The sequence below is a fragment of the Lemur catta genome, chromosome 7 (genome assembly GCF_020740605.2).
Source record: "Lemur catta isolate mLemCat1 chromosome 7, mLemCat1.pri, whole genome shotgun sequence".
NCBI lineage: Eukaryota > Metazoa > Chordata > Mammalia > Primates > Lemuridae > Lemur > Lemur catta.
The window spans coordinates 66,310,620-66,327,490 of record NC_059134.1 but is presented as its reverse complement, the minus strand read 5'-3'; the positions used below and the strand labels follow the sequence as shown (position 1 = coordinate 66,327,490).

At 37.2% G+C, this 16,871-nt stretch overlaps 1 non-coding gene across 1 annotated transcript; it reads right to left on the bottom strand.

Annotated features, from left to right (window-relative positions):
* Positions 1-10,893: 10,893 nt before the first annotated feature.
* LOC123643096 lies at positions 10,894-10,955 on the bottom strand. The gene has a single exon (XR_006736661.1). It is a non-coding gene; the product is annotated as a U7 small nuclear RNA (small nuclear RNA).
* Positions 10,956-16,871: the final 5,916 nt, after the last annotated feature.

Genomic DNA, 16,871 nt, shown 5'->3' with positions numbered 1-16,871 from the left:
TTTTCTGTCTCTGGGCTACTTTTCCCATGTCACATCACACAACACAGGTCGCCAACTCTGTTAAATATTGGTTGCTGCTGTAGATAACCATTGCTTAATCTCACTTATTCATACCTATCTCCCATTTGGGGGAGTAGGGATATCCCCTCCATTAAGGCAAAATGTGGTAAAATGACTAGATTCTAGTACCTGCGCTCCACTATTTAATGTAGAACAATCTGAACTTTCTTGAACCTTGGTTATGTCATCTGTAAAATTATAATTATGCCTCCTTTGAATGATTATTACAAAGATTAAATAAGGATGTATATAAAACTCCTAACAGTGGGTAATCAAGAATAAGTGTGCAACATGTATTAGTTACCTGCCAATCCAACCATGTTCCAGTTAGACTTAAATCCATACTTCACATTTATAATCTGAGTTTTTATTTTCTATGGAGACTCAACAGCCCTTCCAACCGGGGCTAGCCTTGAAAAGACAAAGAGAAACTGGGGGGAAAAAAAAAGATGAAAAGAGAATCAACGGCCTTTTAGGCCATAGGATCTATCCTGATCTGAGGTAGTAAGATAAGCATTTCTAGCCCAGGTTTTTTCCCCTTCTGTCCCCTTATTGAATACCTATTTGTCTGTCAGGCACCTTAGTAGATACTTTGTATGTTATCTATAATCTTTACAACAATCCTATGGGATTAAGTAATCTGGCGATTTGCCCTAGATCACACAATGAGCAGCAGAATTTAGTTTAAAATAAGCCCCCAAAACACTACATTTTCCCATAATTGCCTTTCAAACTTCTAAGAGCATCAAACAGTGATGTAATCTGGACATGTTTTTCAAATTCCATGTTTACTTCTAAATTCATCCAAAATTAGCTATCTGCTTCAAAGTATGGCTGCTTATGTTGATATGAAATATGGATTAAGTTACTGTCAAGTAAAATTCTCCAAACGATACCTCATAATTTCTCATAAATGGAATACTTTTTATCTACTAATCCCAGGATCATATCCTAGTTTCAGAAGCATGTGCAATGCCATAATGTCTGTGTCTGGCTTATACCTCAAGTCTGGTAACTGGACTCCTTATGGGATTGCTGAGCCTAAGCCCTTGATTAGTTATCTGTCCCAGATGTTTGCCTCTTGAGATTTGAGACTTCTTGTTTTCCAATCTTTTCCCCCTAACCTTTGAGAGTCAAAATTCCTCCATTTAAATCCAAGCCCGTTACCTGGGACCCTGCTGTCTGCTCCTAGACTCTACCCAACTTGATTCTTGATACCAGCTGTTTATCTGTTCTATGACCTATATCAGGTATGGATACCTTGCATGGCCAGTGAGAATGGACTTTTAGAACCTGAAGGTGGATCTGGCACCTGCTGAACAATAGGCAAGTGTAGTTACAGATAGCAACTTCTAGATTACCCTAACTTATTGTAGTTACCATGGCTGAATCCCAAAAGAGAAAATTAAAATTCTTTTCCTTTATGTTTAAACCCTACTTACCCTTCAGAATTGGCTTTCCATTCTATAAATAAAATCAAAGCAAAGCAAGGAGCACTGCCAGCCTCCCTTTCTTACATACTTCTAAAGTCCTTGGGTTACCATTCTGCCAGCAAAACATCCCTGAGACTGTAAAACTAGAGGCTCAATCTGGAGCAAGAAGGAAGCCTCAATAGTGGAAGAGCTATTTGGGGACTAAATTCTCATGGTACCCTCAAGTGACAGCTACCCTTCCTGTTTATGCATGAAACAGTAAAATTAAACTGATAAGTCCAACCCAAAAGGACTTTCCCACTTTTAATCCCTATATTTAAAGTAATTGAAATTACTTCTCCCCCCCCCCCTTTTTTTTTATGTCTCTCTGTCATCCAGGCTAGAGTGCACTGATGGCAGTCATAACTCACTGCACCGTTGAACTTCTGGGCTTAAGTGATCCTCTCACCTCAGCCTCCTGAATATCTGTGACTAAAGGTGCACACCGTTATGCATAGCTAATTTTTCTTCTTTTTTGTAGAGACAAAGTCTTGCTATGTTGCCCAGGCTGGTCTCCAATTCCTGGCCCCAAGCGATCCTCCCACCTCTGTCTCCCAAAATGCTGGGTTTACAGGCATGAGCCACTGTGTCCAGCCTATTTTTTTTTCTTTTCTTTTCTTTTCTTTTTTTTTTTTTTTTTTGAGAGAGAGGGAGAGTCTCTGTCACCCTGGGTAGAGTACAGTGGCATCATCGTGCTCATTGCAACCTCAAACTGGGCTCAAGTGATCCTCCTGCTTCAGCCCCCCAAGTAGCTGGGACTACAGGTTTGAGCCACCATGTCTGGCCTCAATTTCTAAATGAGGATTATTTCATACATCAGTCTTGCCCTACCACCATACATTCATAGATACGCCAATCATAAGCTCTTTGTAGCTATGACTTATTTGGGTCTTTCAAAAACTTGGCAATTTTCTAATCCTATAAAAAACGCACAGGGAATTGAATTTCTTTGTTTAAAAAGTAAAGTATTAAGGTGAAATACAGAAAAAAAGGTAAAACACATAAAAAAAACTATAACATTACAAAAAATTATAATCCTTACCTTCGCTGAAACAGATAGAGTAGTAACTAATCTGCCTTTCATACACTTTAAAAGTAGCATTTCTTTAATTAACTCCCCTGTTGCCTTAAAAATGCAGTTTTATTCCCCAAAATGTAATTCACCTACATTTCTTGAAAGAATCCATCAGCTGTATTTAAAAAATAAAACTTATTTTTTAAAGTTGTTATAACTGCACTGTTAATTAGTACAATGCAAAGAATTCTGAAGTGGCTGTCAAGAGACTTGTGTTCTGCAACTAATTAATTGCCTTAAGTTCATCCCCTTCTGTAGGCCTTAATGTCTCCATTTACTAAGCTAAAGGGGTTGAATTAGAATGAGTTCTAAAGTATCTATCAGGTAATATCTAAATTTAAAGCTATATTAAGATTAGGGTGAAAATAAGATATGCTCAGTCATTTGAAAGATATGTTTTTTTCCCTTGGAAACCAAGCTTTTTCCACCAACCAAATGATAAAATGTATAAATTGCTCCAGCGTAGATACTTATTGGATGGAGGGAAGGAAGTGTTGTTTTTTTTTTTTTTTTTTTTTTTGGAAGGGAGATAAACTTTGAAATTTAGAAAACACTGGAAGGGAAACAAAAATGTTTGGTTATGTCTATATTGGAATCCATATAGATTAAATGGTAACTAAAGTGTGAAGCAGACTGCAGTGAAAATTGTTGGCTATCTCCCCAGCATCTATTTTCCTCTCCCAAATCATATCTTGATTTGGTATCCATTCTTTTCCTACATACCCCTTGACTTAAGCAGAAGCTGACCCCACTCCAGCTTTGAGAGTGGTGAACCTGTTTTGTCTAAGAGAGTAGCTTTCAAACTTTTTTTGACCCTAATCCACAAAAAGAAACATATTTTACACTGTGATCCAGATACATATGTGTGTTCACCAAAGTTTCATAAAATGTAACTCTTCATATGTGTAATACAGTCTCAAATTTTATATTCCAGTTAATTTTTTAAATGATGGTTAGAACCCCAAAATTAATTTCATGATCCATTCTTGTGTTATGACCCCCTGTTTGAAAAACCCTGGTGAGTATAATGCCATTGCCCTTATAAAAATTGTTCAGGAACCTGGATATAAGCCTACTGAGGTATACTATTACTCTGACCACAGGAATTGGTCCAGGAGTAGCATGTGACCCAATACAGGCCAGTGAAAAGCAAGGGCAATGTTATGAGGCTTTTGAAAAAAGATGTTTCCTATTAAGGAAGATCATGTCCTGCATACATGGGAGCTGGAATACTGCAGCTTTCTAGCTACCAGCTTGTGAATAAAGCTAACACAGAAGAAAGCAAGAGTGAAAAAATTAGTGAGAAATTATACCAGAGCCCTGATTGAACCACACTTTTTTCTTTTTCTTTTCATAGAAACAGGTCTCACTATGCTGCCCAGGCTGGTCTCAAACTCCTGGCCTCAAGCAATCCTCCTGCCTCAGCCTCCCAAACTGCTAGAATTACAGGTGTGAGCCACCACACCCAGCCCTCTGAACCACACTGAATTACTATGCTGCCTTTAATTTTTTTTTTTTTTTTTACTTAGGCTAATAAATGCCCTTTATTTTTCAAGATAGTTTAAGAAAAGGCAAAATCATCTGAATTAATATAGTGGTCTAAAGGGAAAGGAATGTAAAACTAGAATTTATTAGTAAACTTAGCTGCAATAATGAGATGAGTGCCATCCCCAAACTAAGATAGTCTGATCTCTGCTTGTTCAGCCATCTGCCATAGTGTTATCACTTGGAACTCTGCCATTGGTAATATTTTATAGACCAGAAGCTAAATCAGCCCATGTATTGACATTATTAGATATCATCAAATGCCATTTCATTTCTTTTAGTGGGATGGCTTGATAAAAGGATTTTACTTATTAGCTTAGGCTGGGCTAGTCATGAATCAGGTATTAATTGAAGTTAGAAATTAACCTTGAAAACAAATCTGTTCACTTTTCCTTTAATTTGCTGAAGCCCCTAAAAAAGATGATGGATTTTTTAAAAAGGCTTAATAAGTTACATGCTTCGCAGAGGAAATTATCAGCCAGGATTAGTTTGAGTGGTCATCTACCTTAAAGGATGCTTTCTGTCAAATTTGTAAACAAATTCTCTAAAGGATTTTAATTTCTTATTAGATGAGTTATATGTTGACGATGTGAAATCTGTCACATCACAGTTAGCATGGCTTTCTTTACAAATACCTTTCAGCAAAATAAATCTCTTTCCCCAAACAAACTGGAATTTCAGGCTTAATGTGGTGACATAAATGCCTACATTTGACGCTCCTAAAATTCCAGATGTGCTGAAAGAAATGTTAAAAACTTAGACTAAATCCATAGCAACACCAAAAAACAAAAAAAGGTGTCTTTGCTTTCAAAAAATTTACATTCTAGTGAGAGAGACAGAAAATAAACTAATAAGTGCTATAAGGAAAAAAAAAGTAAATGAAGGACAGTCTTAACTGACAGTGATCTGAAAAGGTCTTTCTAAGAAAATGATATTGGAGCTGATGCCTGAGTGATAAGGAGCCAATCAAATGAAGATTGGGGAAAGAATATTCCAGGTGAAGAGAAAGCAAGTGCAAACATCCTGATGCAGGAAGAAACTTTGTGTTTGAGGAATAGAAAGAAGACTAATGGCTGAAGTAAAGAGCGCCAGAAACATGGTAGAAGTTTTCTGAAGGTAGAGAGGGGCAGGTTACTTACGGTCTTATAGGCCAATATAAGGAATTTATATTTTATTTCAAGTGCAGTGGGAAGCCATTGAGGGGAAATGGGTAGGGGTTAGGTTACCAACTCTGAGGGGTATTTGTAAATGTGTGAAGGCATTGAGAGAAAAGCTATTGTAATGAATATTTTGGACCTATTAGTACAGGTGGAATATCTACCCACATAAGGCTTTTTTTTTTAAAAAAAAAGCTCAAAGATTAGATGATACTGGGACCTTCAAAGACTTCTGAGGGGATCTAGCACTTTAAGGACTCTACTTTAGAAAATATACATATTAGTTGAAAGGTTCTCCATCTTAAGATCAGGGACCATACTTTGGACTTCTTTTTAATCTCACACAGCACCATGTTAGGTTCTTTGTGGCACTGTTAAATTGGACAACTATCCAAGTTTGGGGGCATGCAAAATTTCATGGTGGTTACCTTTTGTCTTAGAGAAATGTAGTACATTAGTCAAAGGCCTATAATCTATGAAAATGTCCAAATTTGACTTGTTTTGTTTTTGTATTTATTGAGTGAAGGGATGAATGTTGAATTGTCAAGCCTCAAAACTCATCAAGTTGATTGCTACCACCATGTCCTTTTTACTGTCACAACTCTTCCCCTGTCCTTCTGGAAAGAGGATCCCAGAATTCTTAGTGGGCAGAGGAGCAAAGGGGACTCACCCTTAGGAATTTCACTATTGGAATTATTTTTAGCTTAATTTTTAAACTCCTTCCACCTTGAATCATGATTCCAAGACTTTATATAAAGAAGTAGCCCCTATTTCCCTGCCCAAAATACATAAAGGAAACCCTGGTCTGAATAATACAAGTGGGTAAACTTGGAATGACAGAATAAGATTTTATTCTAAGGCTTTTCTTTATGCTACTAAAAAATTTTTAAATCACTCTGGATGTCCATTTTCAGAGCACTTCGTAGGTGTTAGGCAATTAATTCTGCAGTAGATTATATAACCATGTTATAGCTGTGGAAGAACTAATTGCCTAACACTTCAGAGGTACTTTGGGATTTTTAGAGAAGGCCTTTAAAATGCAAAATGTTATTTTTGCTATTCTAGATATATATATATACATATATGAAAAGGTCAGACATCATCTCTTATACTATAAGAAGTAGAAAATCGTGGTATATTGTCAAAGCCTCAAAAACTTTTGGTGTCCTTAAAAGATTTTCCCAGATTCATTCAGCAACATTCATTCACTATTTTTTTTCTCAACCAAGCACCTATTTCGAGAGGCAGGAGTGAAGATGTCCATAGAATACAACTCTCTTAACAGCAATTCACTTCTTAAGTACCCATCCTGGCTTTGAAAAATATGTATGATCTATCAAAGCACCATAATTTGACCTGACTCATGTCATCAGGAGCTAAACCAACATCCCTTTTTAGAAAGGCTTGGGGAAAAAAAATATTGGGACAGTCATACTGTGTGTTGTTGAATCGACAAGGGAGTTTCAGTCTAGGTCCAGTTGCTTGTCTCACAAAGATCCAATTATTAAGACAACAAGGGTTGCAAGGAAGAAAGGAATTTTTAAGACTACAGACGTCAGGGGAATGGAAGAAGCTACCTCAAATCTGTCTCTGTCTCTCTGACTAAAGATCATGGGCTTTTAAAGGAGGGGCCACATGCCTTGGGGCAGGTCATGGTGTATCTCACAAGGGGCTATATGCATTGGGGGCAGGTTGTGGGGAATGGTGAATCTTGGCATCAGGAAGTCTGCCCAGGGGCCTTCAGAATCTCAGCTCCTTTGTCTTGGAGAAAATCCACCATTTCTGGGAAATAAAATTCAAATAGTTGGTTAAGGGAGAGGATTATAGAGAGAGCATTGAAATTTGTTCAATGTGGGGCTGGTTACAACTCCCCCCTTCTTTTTAGTTCATCCCTCAGTCTTAGGGAATCAGGACATCATCCATCTGGCTACTTTCTCTGGAAATGGGATGTGTAGTTGGGGTATGAGGAAGAATGAATATATTGGGGCTATTACCGAAACTTTTTAGTACATGCTGCTGAACTGCCACCCTCTCCCCACTAAGGTAGTAAGGTATATCAAAAGAAGTACCCATCACCATCTGGGATCCCTCCCAGGAAATATTGGCCTGTGTTCCCTGGATGTAATCTCCATCCTAAAATTCCTCTAGACATTTATCAAAACAGTTGTAGGTAGCTGACCCAGCAGTGAAATAGGTTAGTGGAAGAGGCAATAGATTGAGAGATCTTAACTAAAGAGTTGTCTTGCCAGGCAAACAAAAATCCCCAAAGGACAAACTAGACAAACATGTTTTCAGATGTCCCAGGGAGTAGGGTTTGTGCCTCAATTACCTTTTGGCCCAGAGCCACAGCATACTAAGCTTTGCATTGTCCCTGTTTCCTAATGGTGCTTCCATCCATAAAGAACTCATCTGGGTCAGACAGGGGCTGATCAGTCAAATCCTGGAGTCTAGAATACACTTGGTCAATAATCTGAATGTAAGGAACAGGAGTTTGTAGACAGCAAAGTGGCTGGATTTATGGTGACACCAGGTTCAGAGTTACATTAGGATTATCTAACAAAGTAGCCTGATATTTACCCATCCAGCCACTCGCTGGTAACAAAAATCCTCCTTTTATTCTAGTAAGGGTAATGTGTCATGCATGGTATGAACAGTCACCAGTTGCCCAAGGGTAAACTTTTCAGCTTCCTGTAAAATATCTTAAGTAGCACCTACTGCTCTCAGACAAGTGGGCCATCCTTTTGTTACCACATCCAATTGCTCAGAGAAATAAGGTACAGCTTGCTTATGATCCCCCAAAGTTTGTGTCAATACCATGAGTCTAATTCCTTGCCTTTCTTGAATGAAGAAATCAAAAGGCTTATATAAATCCAGGGGGCCCAATATGGGGGCAGTCATTAATTTTTAAAAGTCAAGAAAGCCTTGTATACGACAAATTAGGATGGAAATAAGTAAAAATTAAAAAAAAAAACTAAAAAATAAAAAAAAAAAAGCCTTGTGGCATTTCCCTGTCCCTTTTTTTAAGGCTTTATAGAGGGATTTTGTTATTAGCCTAAAGTTAGGAATCTAAATCTGGCAAAACCCAGCCATACCGAAGAATCTTCACAACTGCTTGTGGGTGGTATGGACTGCTATTTGATTTACAGCCTCTCTCCAATTTAGAAGGAGGTTCCAAGTTTCAAGATAACAAGGCATGCCTGACCTCCCTTCCCTTCATGGCCAGGAACTCAGTTTTAAATTTTTTCCTTGGGGTCACTTTGGCCAAGAGGGGATCCCTTCAGTCCATGGGGGTGGTGTTACATTTCCCCACTTTTGGCCAGATTTGCCAGAGGCAGCATCAATGGCCAAACTTTTATTTTGCCACATGGGGTGGTTTGGATACCTGGCTTAGTTCCATCTTGTCCCTTAATGGGACCCTGTGGCCAGAGACTTAAAGTCAAAAAACTTACAGCCAATTAAATATCTTCTGGGCCAGATGGGAATAGAGGTGGACAGGCATTTATTAAATTTTAAAACCTTTTAAGCAACATAAGAACAAAAAAAACAAATGCCAAAAGCAAGGTTATAAAATTAACTTACTGGAGGGTGGGGCAAAAACCTACCTAATGGGTACAAATGAACACTATCTGGGTGATGGACCAGGATTCAAGCACTACAAAAGTGGCCAATGTAACCTAAAACATTTGTACCCCCTTGATATTTTTAAATTTGAAAAAAAATTAACTTACCTATTAGCATCAAGCTACTGTCACACTCATAGGAATTCGCTGTACAAAACATAAGCATTTGTTAAAACCATTTGAGCTAAGGATTTAGAGATTTTTATCAGAATAAACAAACAACATTCTAAACAAAATGTAAGTCCTGCCTGGTTCCAACAATGACCAGAAAACAGAAGCTCACAGGTAGCTAAACATTCAAATTAGATTTTGTGGACATTTGTAAAAGATGTTAAAAGGCTCTAAACATTGGATCAAAACAGAATCACAGGTTATTGTAAAATAATAGCAATTCACTTAATCAAGAGTGATAATCAGAAGACTTTAAAGGCAATACAGAAAAAAAGCCTTAACTTTTTAAAGCTCAGTTTTCCCAAGTAGTCAAAAACCTAATAAGGACAACATAGGAATTATCTTGATAAAACATAAAATCTTTGTTTCTTAGGCCAGTTACCAAAAGGTAAAAAAAAAAAAAAAATACTTTAGCGAAATTGTTTTTTCTTATGGGAAACCCATTTAGACAACTTGGAAGTCAAACCTCAGGAAAAGGGTGCCAGAATCTATTAGTCATAAGAAGACTGTGTCCAGGGTCATGAGTGAATATTATAAAGGGAACAAGAAACCAGAAAACTAATACCTTGAGAAGGGGAATATACAACTCAGGAGGATTTTTGACATAATCTTTAATAATAAATGTAAAATGTAATAATAAATGTAAAATCTTTTACATCTTGAATAATTTAGACATATCAAGAAGTTAAGAAAAAACATTGCTTTTCAGACCTTTAAGGTAAACATTTTAGTGTCAGATCTTAACAGCAGACTTACAATCAGAGGGGGGGAGTTACAGGTGCCTACAAAAAGGTTGAAGGGGAGGATTATCATCTCAGGCCTTCTCAAAGGGAGGAAAAGCTGAAAGCAATAAGACATAGCAAAAGTTGAACTTCTGAGATATAGATCTGAGAAGGTGCAAAAGAAGCAGATTATAGCAAACCTCTTGTAATTGTATTACATTTATCTCATTTATATTTGCCTAATTCATTTTAGCAGTTTACTAAACTATTTTGATAGTATGTGAATATTAGATAGTTTGTGAATATTAGTTGTGCCCTCAACAAAGTAATTTAAGGTCTAAACAAATTTAATATCTAAACATATTTTTTAAACAAAATTGGGAAATGAACTTTAAAACGTAGACCAAGAAACAATCACAAAATATAATTTTCAGTATTACTTTTTTTTTTTTTTTTTGGAGACAGGGTCTCACTGTGTTGCCCAAGCTAGAGTGCAGTGGCATCATCATAGCTCACTGCAACCTCAAACTCCTGGGCTCAAGCCATCCTCCTGCTCCAGCCTCCCAAGTAGCTGGGACTACAGGCATGAGCTACCATGTCCAGCTAATTTTTCTATTTTTTGTAGAAATTGGGTCTGGCTATGTTGCCTGGGCTGGTCTTCAACTCCTGGCCTCAAGCGATGCTCCCAGCTTGACCTTCCAAGGTGCTACGATTACAGGCATGAGCCACCATGCCTGGCCCTTAACTATTACTTTTAAACTTAAAAAACAAACTACCAAAATAACAAATGTAAGTATCCTAGTAAGACTTGCTATTCCAAACAATGTAACATCTTTAAGTTTTATAAATATAGAAGTTTTAGAACACATCCTTCTTAAAGATGTTAACTAATTTGATCTTTCTAAAATACCAATTCTAAAAATAAAATTTATTGACATGACATTATCTGACCATAGACCAAATAAACCTCTAACATCAGTCCTTAGCATCTCAAATGTTGGCACAAAGTCATAACTTTTTTTTTTTTTAACATAAGGATCAAGATCAACCTTTCTTTTTTTTTTTTAGCATGGGAGTCTTCTGGCTAGGACCGGAAAACCTGCTAGACAAATTCTAAAAGAGCTGTAACACTAAGATCAAGCTATTTTAAAAACAATCTAATTAGTCTCAAAACATTTTTCTACTTAAGTACAAACTCAATTACATGTAATACTAACAAAAAATAAGATTCTCTTTGGAATCTAAGAATTACCATTTTGTTCATTTTTTTAAACAAGTACTATAAAAAATTAACAGTTTAAGGATTCTTTTTAAAAATTTTTCTAGGCAAAGCCTTTGCTATTGGAACACAATGTACACATAACATTCTACCTTACAACCAGTACTCAGAGTGACCAAAACCAAAATATCTTCATAAACTTGTAACCGTAAATTTCTGTTTTTGTGCTATCATTTACTTAGGGTTTTGTTTATTCTAATTTACTGACACTTATTTTTGTTTAGGCATGTCCACATTTTTACCTGAGTAAGAACCTTAAACACATGAGTATTTTTGCCAATAGCTCATATTTGGTTGTTTTTATTAAACCAGCAATATTAACTTATTTTAAAAAAATCATACAAATTCAGATCATTTTGTTTTGAGTGGGTTTTTAGTTTTATGACCTTTGTGTCAAACCCTGACACCTTCAAATACAAAAATGACCACTAAACTCAGGCAAAAATGTGTATTGACAATTTTTTAAGGCATTTTATTGCTATTTTATCAGTAAGTTTTAAAAACCAACTTGTTAATCAAAGATTACTTAATTCACATGAACTTGAAAAGCATTTGGGCTATTTAATTTATGAGAGCTCCTTTTATTTATAAGCCAGTTTTGGTACCATGTAGGCATATAATACATGTACATATACAAAACACATCTAAACACATAGGCACCCAAAGTTTCATGAGATCCTCTGAAGTTCTACATAAATCTGTACACATTATGTTTACCATTCCTCTTTCCCTGTCCAACAGCAGGTGTCCCTGCATCTCAACCAGGTTGCCTCCATAGATGATGATGTCTTTCAATCTCCTAGACTTTAGGACAGAGATGTTTTTTAATCTCCCAGACATTAGGACAGGGGTATCTTTTAACCCTTCAGAACTTAGAACCTGCCACAAGAGAAACTACCATCAGAGGTGTCTTTCAACCTCCCAGACCTTTGTCCAAGCTTATAATACTATCAACAGCAAGTTTAAAGTAGGCAAAAAGAAAATAGACACAAAGAACTTAACAGACTAAACATTTTCATGCCACATACTAATACAGATAAACACTCAACATAAAGAGAAGTTCAAGAGGTTCCAAAGAAATAAACTGAAGTTTCACCTAATAAGCCCTGGGAGTGCTGAATCAAAACAGTGATGTTAATTTCTTATCTCACAAACAGTTGGAGGCTTATACAATGGAAAACAAACAGGAATTCCCTGAGAATTTCCCAAACTGAGAGAGGCATCTCCCGCTGTGTGGTACCTTCAAATAGCACTCACTTGCCCCCATGAGAATTTCAAAATCCAAATCCAGAGTTCTTTTCTTCAGAGGCAATCAGGAAGCAATCACCAATTCGTTAGAGGCCACAAAGAAGGCATGGGAGATCAGTAACATTGGAGCTGGTGGGAGAGTCCAAAGCCACCCTCTGGCAATTTGGCCAGGCACCTGCTAAGAGAAGTTTTTGATCTTTCCTTGCTCCACAGCCAGCAAACCATGAGCAACATCATCCTGAATGAGCCTCCAAAAATTGTCAAAACCGTAAGGGGGTTTCAGTCTAGGTCCAGTTGCTTGTCTCACAAAGACAATGAGGATTGAGACATTATTAGACAATATTATTATTGAGACAATGAGGATTGCCAAGGAAGAAAAGAATTTTTAATACAACAGACATCTTGTCAGGAGAACGGGAGAAGCTGCCTCAAATCCACCTCTCCCATTAAGGGAGCTCATAGGCTTTTAAAGGAGGGGCCAGTGCCTCAGGGCAGGTCATGGTGAATCTCACAAGGGGCTACATGTAATGGGGGCAGTTTATGAGAGAGAGTGATTCTTGGCATCAGGAAGTCTGCCCAGGGTCCTTCAGAATCTCATCTCCTTTGTCTTGGAGAAAATTCACCATTTCTGTGAAACAACTCAAAGGTCAAGTAGTTGGTTAAGGGAGAGAACTACATAGGGATCATTGAAATTTGTTCAGTGGGGGGCCACTTACATGTGTACTTATTCTAGAAAACAAGTTACTCTCAAGGCTTCAGAATCCAGTCAAATACAATACAGAGCTCTAGTCTGTTCTAGTCTTCCTAATATTTTCACAGTAAACTGATTTCCATTTACAAAGTTCTCACATTGTTCCTGCATACATTAAGTAATTCCAGCAATCCCTAAATTGTGCAACACCCCTAAACTGTGCCTGTTCTATTTTTGCATAATTTTGTACTCAAGGAAAAAGATAGACTTTCATCAACTAAACTTTATGCCAGAACATGAGAAATGAATAATGCTTATGAAACAAAGGCCTGAAGTTCAAGACACAAACTCTATTATCAAAATCAGTGAAGAATTGTTTGGTGTATGTATGGAGCATTTATTTGGTATTTAGCCAACCGAATACTGAATACTGAAACACACAATCATGTTTCTGCCTGTATTACATTACTGCTAGTGAAATGGACTCAGTTAATGATAAAATAAATGTCACATTTCCAAGTCATAAAATGTTAAAAACACACAAATTCAGACTAAATATAGGAAAGATTTAATTAATGAAAAGTTTAAATTCTTATATCCAATTTTATAGTGTACAAGAGGGAATATAAGCTCTCTGACGGTAGGGACCTTGACTTTCTTATCCACCTCTGTATCCTCAGTGCCTAGAATAATGCCTGATACCTAGTAGTTGTTAATTAAATGTGTTGAATGTCAATATGTTAGTGATGGGAAAAGGACTAGGTTTGAATGCCAGCTCTGACACTTTCTAGTTGTGTCAAGTCACTTTCCGTTCAAGTCACTTAAGTTCTCTAAACATCATTTTCTTCATCTCTTTTAAGAGAAATAATATTTTATTCTCTATTTTCCTCACAGCCCTGCTATGAGAATCCAATAATATAATACATGTAAAATCACTATGTGAAATGCTACATAGCATTTTTAAAAACCATTATTTTAATACTGACAGTGTTATTGTTGTCGAAACCACGCGAGGGTTTTCGTGTAGGTCCAGTTGCTCGTCTCACACAGATCCCATTATTGAGGCAACGAGGATTACAAAGGAAGAAAGGAATTTTTAATACAACAGACATCTTGTCAGGAGAACAGGAGAAGCTGCCTCAGATCTGTCTTTCCAACTAAGGGACAGCATGGGCTTTTAAAGGAGGGGCCACATGCCTTGGGGTAGGTAGGTCGTGCCCTGCCGTATCTCACAAGGGAGCTTACATACCTTGGGAGTAGGTTGTGAGGGATGGTGAATCTTGGCGTCAGGAAGTCTGCTCTGGGGCCTTCACAATCTTAGCTCCTTTGTCTTGGAGAAAATCCATCATTTCAGCTATGGTGGCTCATGCCTATAATCCCAGCACTTTGGGAGGCTGAGGCTGCAGGATCACTCAAGGCCAGGAGTTCGAGTCCATCATTTCTGGGAAACAACTCAAAGGGACAGTAGTTAGTTAAGGGAGAGAATTGTAAAAAACATACAGGGGTTCATGGAGCCTGTTACATTATAATACAACATTGCCTGGTAGAGATCCTTAGTGGACTTTAGTTAATATTAGTTGCCTTTTTGTGTGTGTGTTTTCTTTTTGATCATATATTGGATGCTAAATTGTTTATATATGTTATTTCATTTAATTATGATAACTCTGTGAGGTAGGCTGTTAACCCCATTTTAGAGACGAGGAAGCTAAGGCTGTGTGTTAGTTGTCTGTTGCCTAACAAATTACCCCCAAACTTAGTGGCTTGAAACATCAATATTTATTACCTCACAGTTTCTGTGGGTAAGGAATCAAGTGCAGCTTGGCTTCAGACCTTCACCAGGCTACAGTGAAGGTGTTAGCCAGTGTTGCAATCATTTCAAGGCTCCACTAGGGAAGGATCCACTTCTAAGCTCACTCCTGTCAGCAGGATTCATTTTTTCTCAGGCTGTTGGAAGTTTCTTGACAACTGGGCTTCTATAGCGCAGCTCACAGCATGACAATTGCTTCATCAAAGTGAATGAGTGAGAGAGCACCAGTAAGACTGAAGTCACAATCCTTCATAACCTAATTTTGGAAGTGACACCCCATCACTTTTGTTATATTCTATTTATTAAAAACAAGTCACTAGATCCAGCCTATATTCAATGGGACAGTATTACACAACGGCATGAATACCAGAAGGCAGAGATCACTATGAGCCATTTTAGAAGGCGTCTCCCACAGGCTCAGAGCATTCAAGTTGCTTATCCAGTTTAACAAAGCTAATAAGAGGCAAACCTGAGATTCCAAGTCACATTTGCCTGACTACAGAGCTCATAGTGTTTCCATCTATTACTCTTCTCCCTATGAATACATAGGAATGATATATGGTTAGCATAAGCTTGCTTAGAAATGAATCTCTCTAAAGCATTAAGAATCTGTTCTCTAGGATAAAAGAAGATATCTTCATCCTAATTGTTTTTCCTAGGATTGCTCAACCTTTTCATTTTCTTCATAGGTAGGGCAAGTTAAACCTTTTTCATTCTTGGTCTGTAGTAATAAATTCCAAAATTTAATGATATTAGAGTTTTCATTTTTTAATAAGCACACAAAGTAGTAGTTACCTCTCAGCAAGACCGTCTAAGGAAAATAATCTGGTGGACACGCTAGCATTACTAACAGACCTTCAGAGAGCGTATCTTTCATTTGTTAGTTTATTCACAGTTTAATAAGGAAGAACATAGACATTTGTAAATAACAATAATGATGTATACAAGGAACTATGTAAGTTCAGAGAAGAAATATGGTCAAAGAAGTCTGAGTCAAGGAAGAACTCATAGAGGAAAAAATACTTTGAGTCTTGAACCATGAATCTGAGTTTACCAGGTGACCAAGGCACTGAGTTGTAAAAATAAAATGAATAGCCCAAGATTACCAGCAGATTTGGAATCCTGAGATTCTGAAAGTTAGAGGACAAATGGAATCAAATTGGCAGAGCAAGAATCAGACTTCAAACTCAGAGGTGATCATAGATACATGGAGTTGGGGGGTATAAGTGGGAGAGAGCACAGTGTCCTAGAGCAACCATAAAAGATAACAGTTGGGGAATGGAATTTGAAACCTCTGATTGTGTGGGCTTCTTCCCCCATTCTTCAAAGCCAAAGATAACTCAGAATGGTGTTTGCCCCTAAGTAGCACAGTGACTCTGGAAACTTGGGGCAGGTAAGGCAGGCAGTACCCCAATGGCTACATCTGGGAAGGGAAGCCTCATTTCACACTCAGAATACTAGCCACTAGCATATCCTGTCCAAGATTACATCTTATCCCTCTCTCACAATCACTAGAGCAAACTATGATAAACAGAAACAGCATCATGCACAGAAAACACAGAAAATCAAGATGAGAACAAAATCAGGAAACACCCAATACCCAAGAAAAAACAATACCATGAAAGGGTGACACCAATAAACAAACAAAAGAACTAAAACCCAAGCAAATTGTTATTAAACAGAGGAGGATCTTTGAAATGTTAATTATTAATATTTATTTAGTGCACTCTGGTACGATGTCAGGCATTGTTCTAAACACCTTACATGCATTTTTAAAATTCCATTCTATAACAGAATATCCCCAGAAGAATATGAGAGAACATAGCATCCATGAAATAAGAACTAACTTTTATGAAAAATAACCAGTTAAAGATTGTTAAAACTTTAAAAATTAAAAGATGGATTAAACAGCAAATGGACTTTGATGAAGAGCAAATTAGGAACACTAGAAGAGTAAGCTGAAGAATTATTCCAAAAGAACAAGTATACTGGGGGAGAGTGATTTAAGAGATATTTAAGATAAA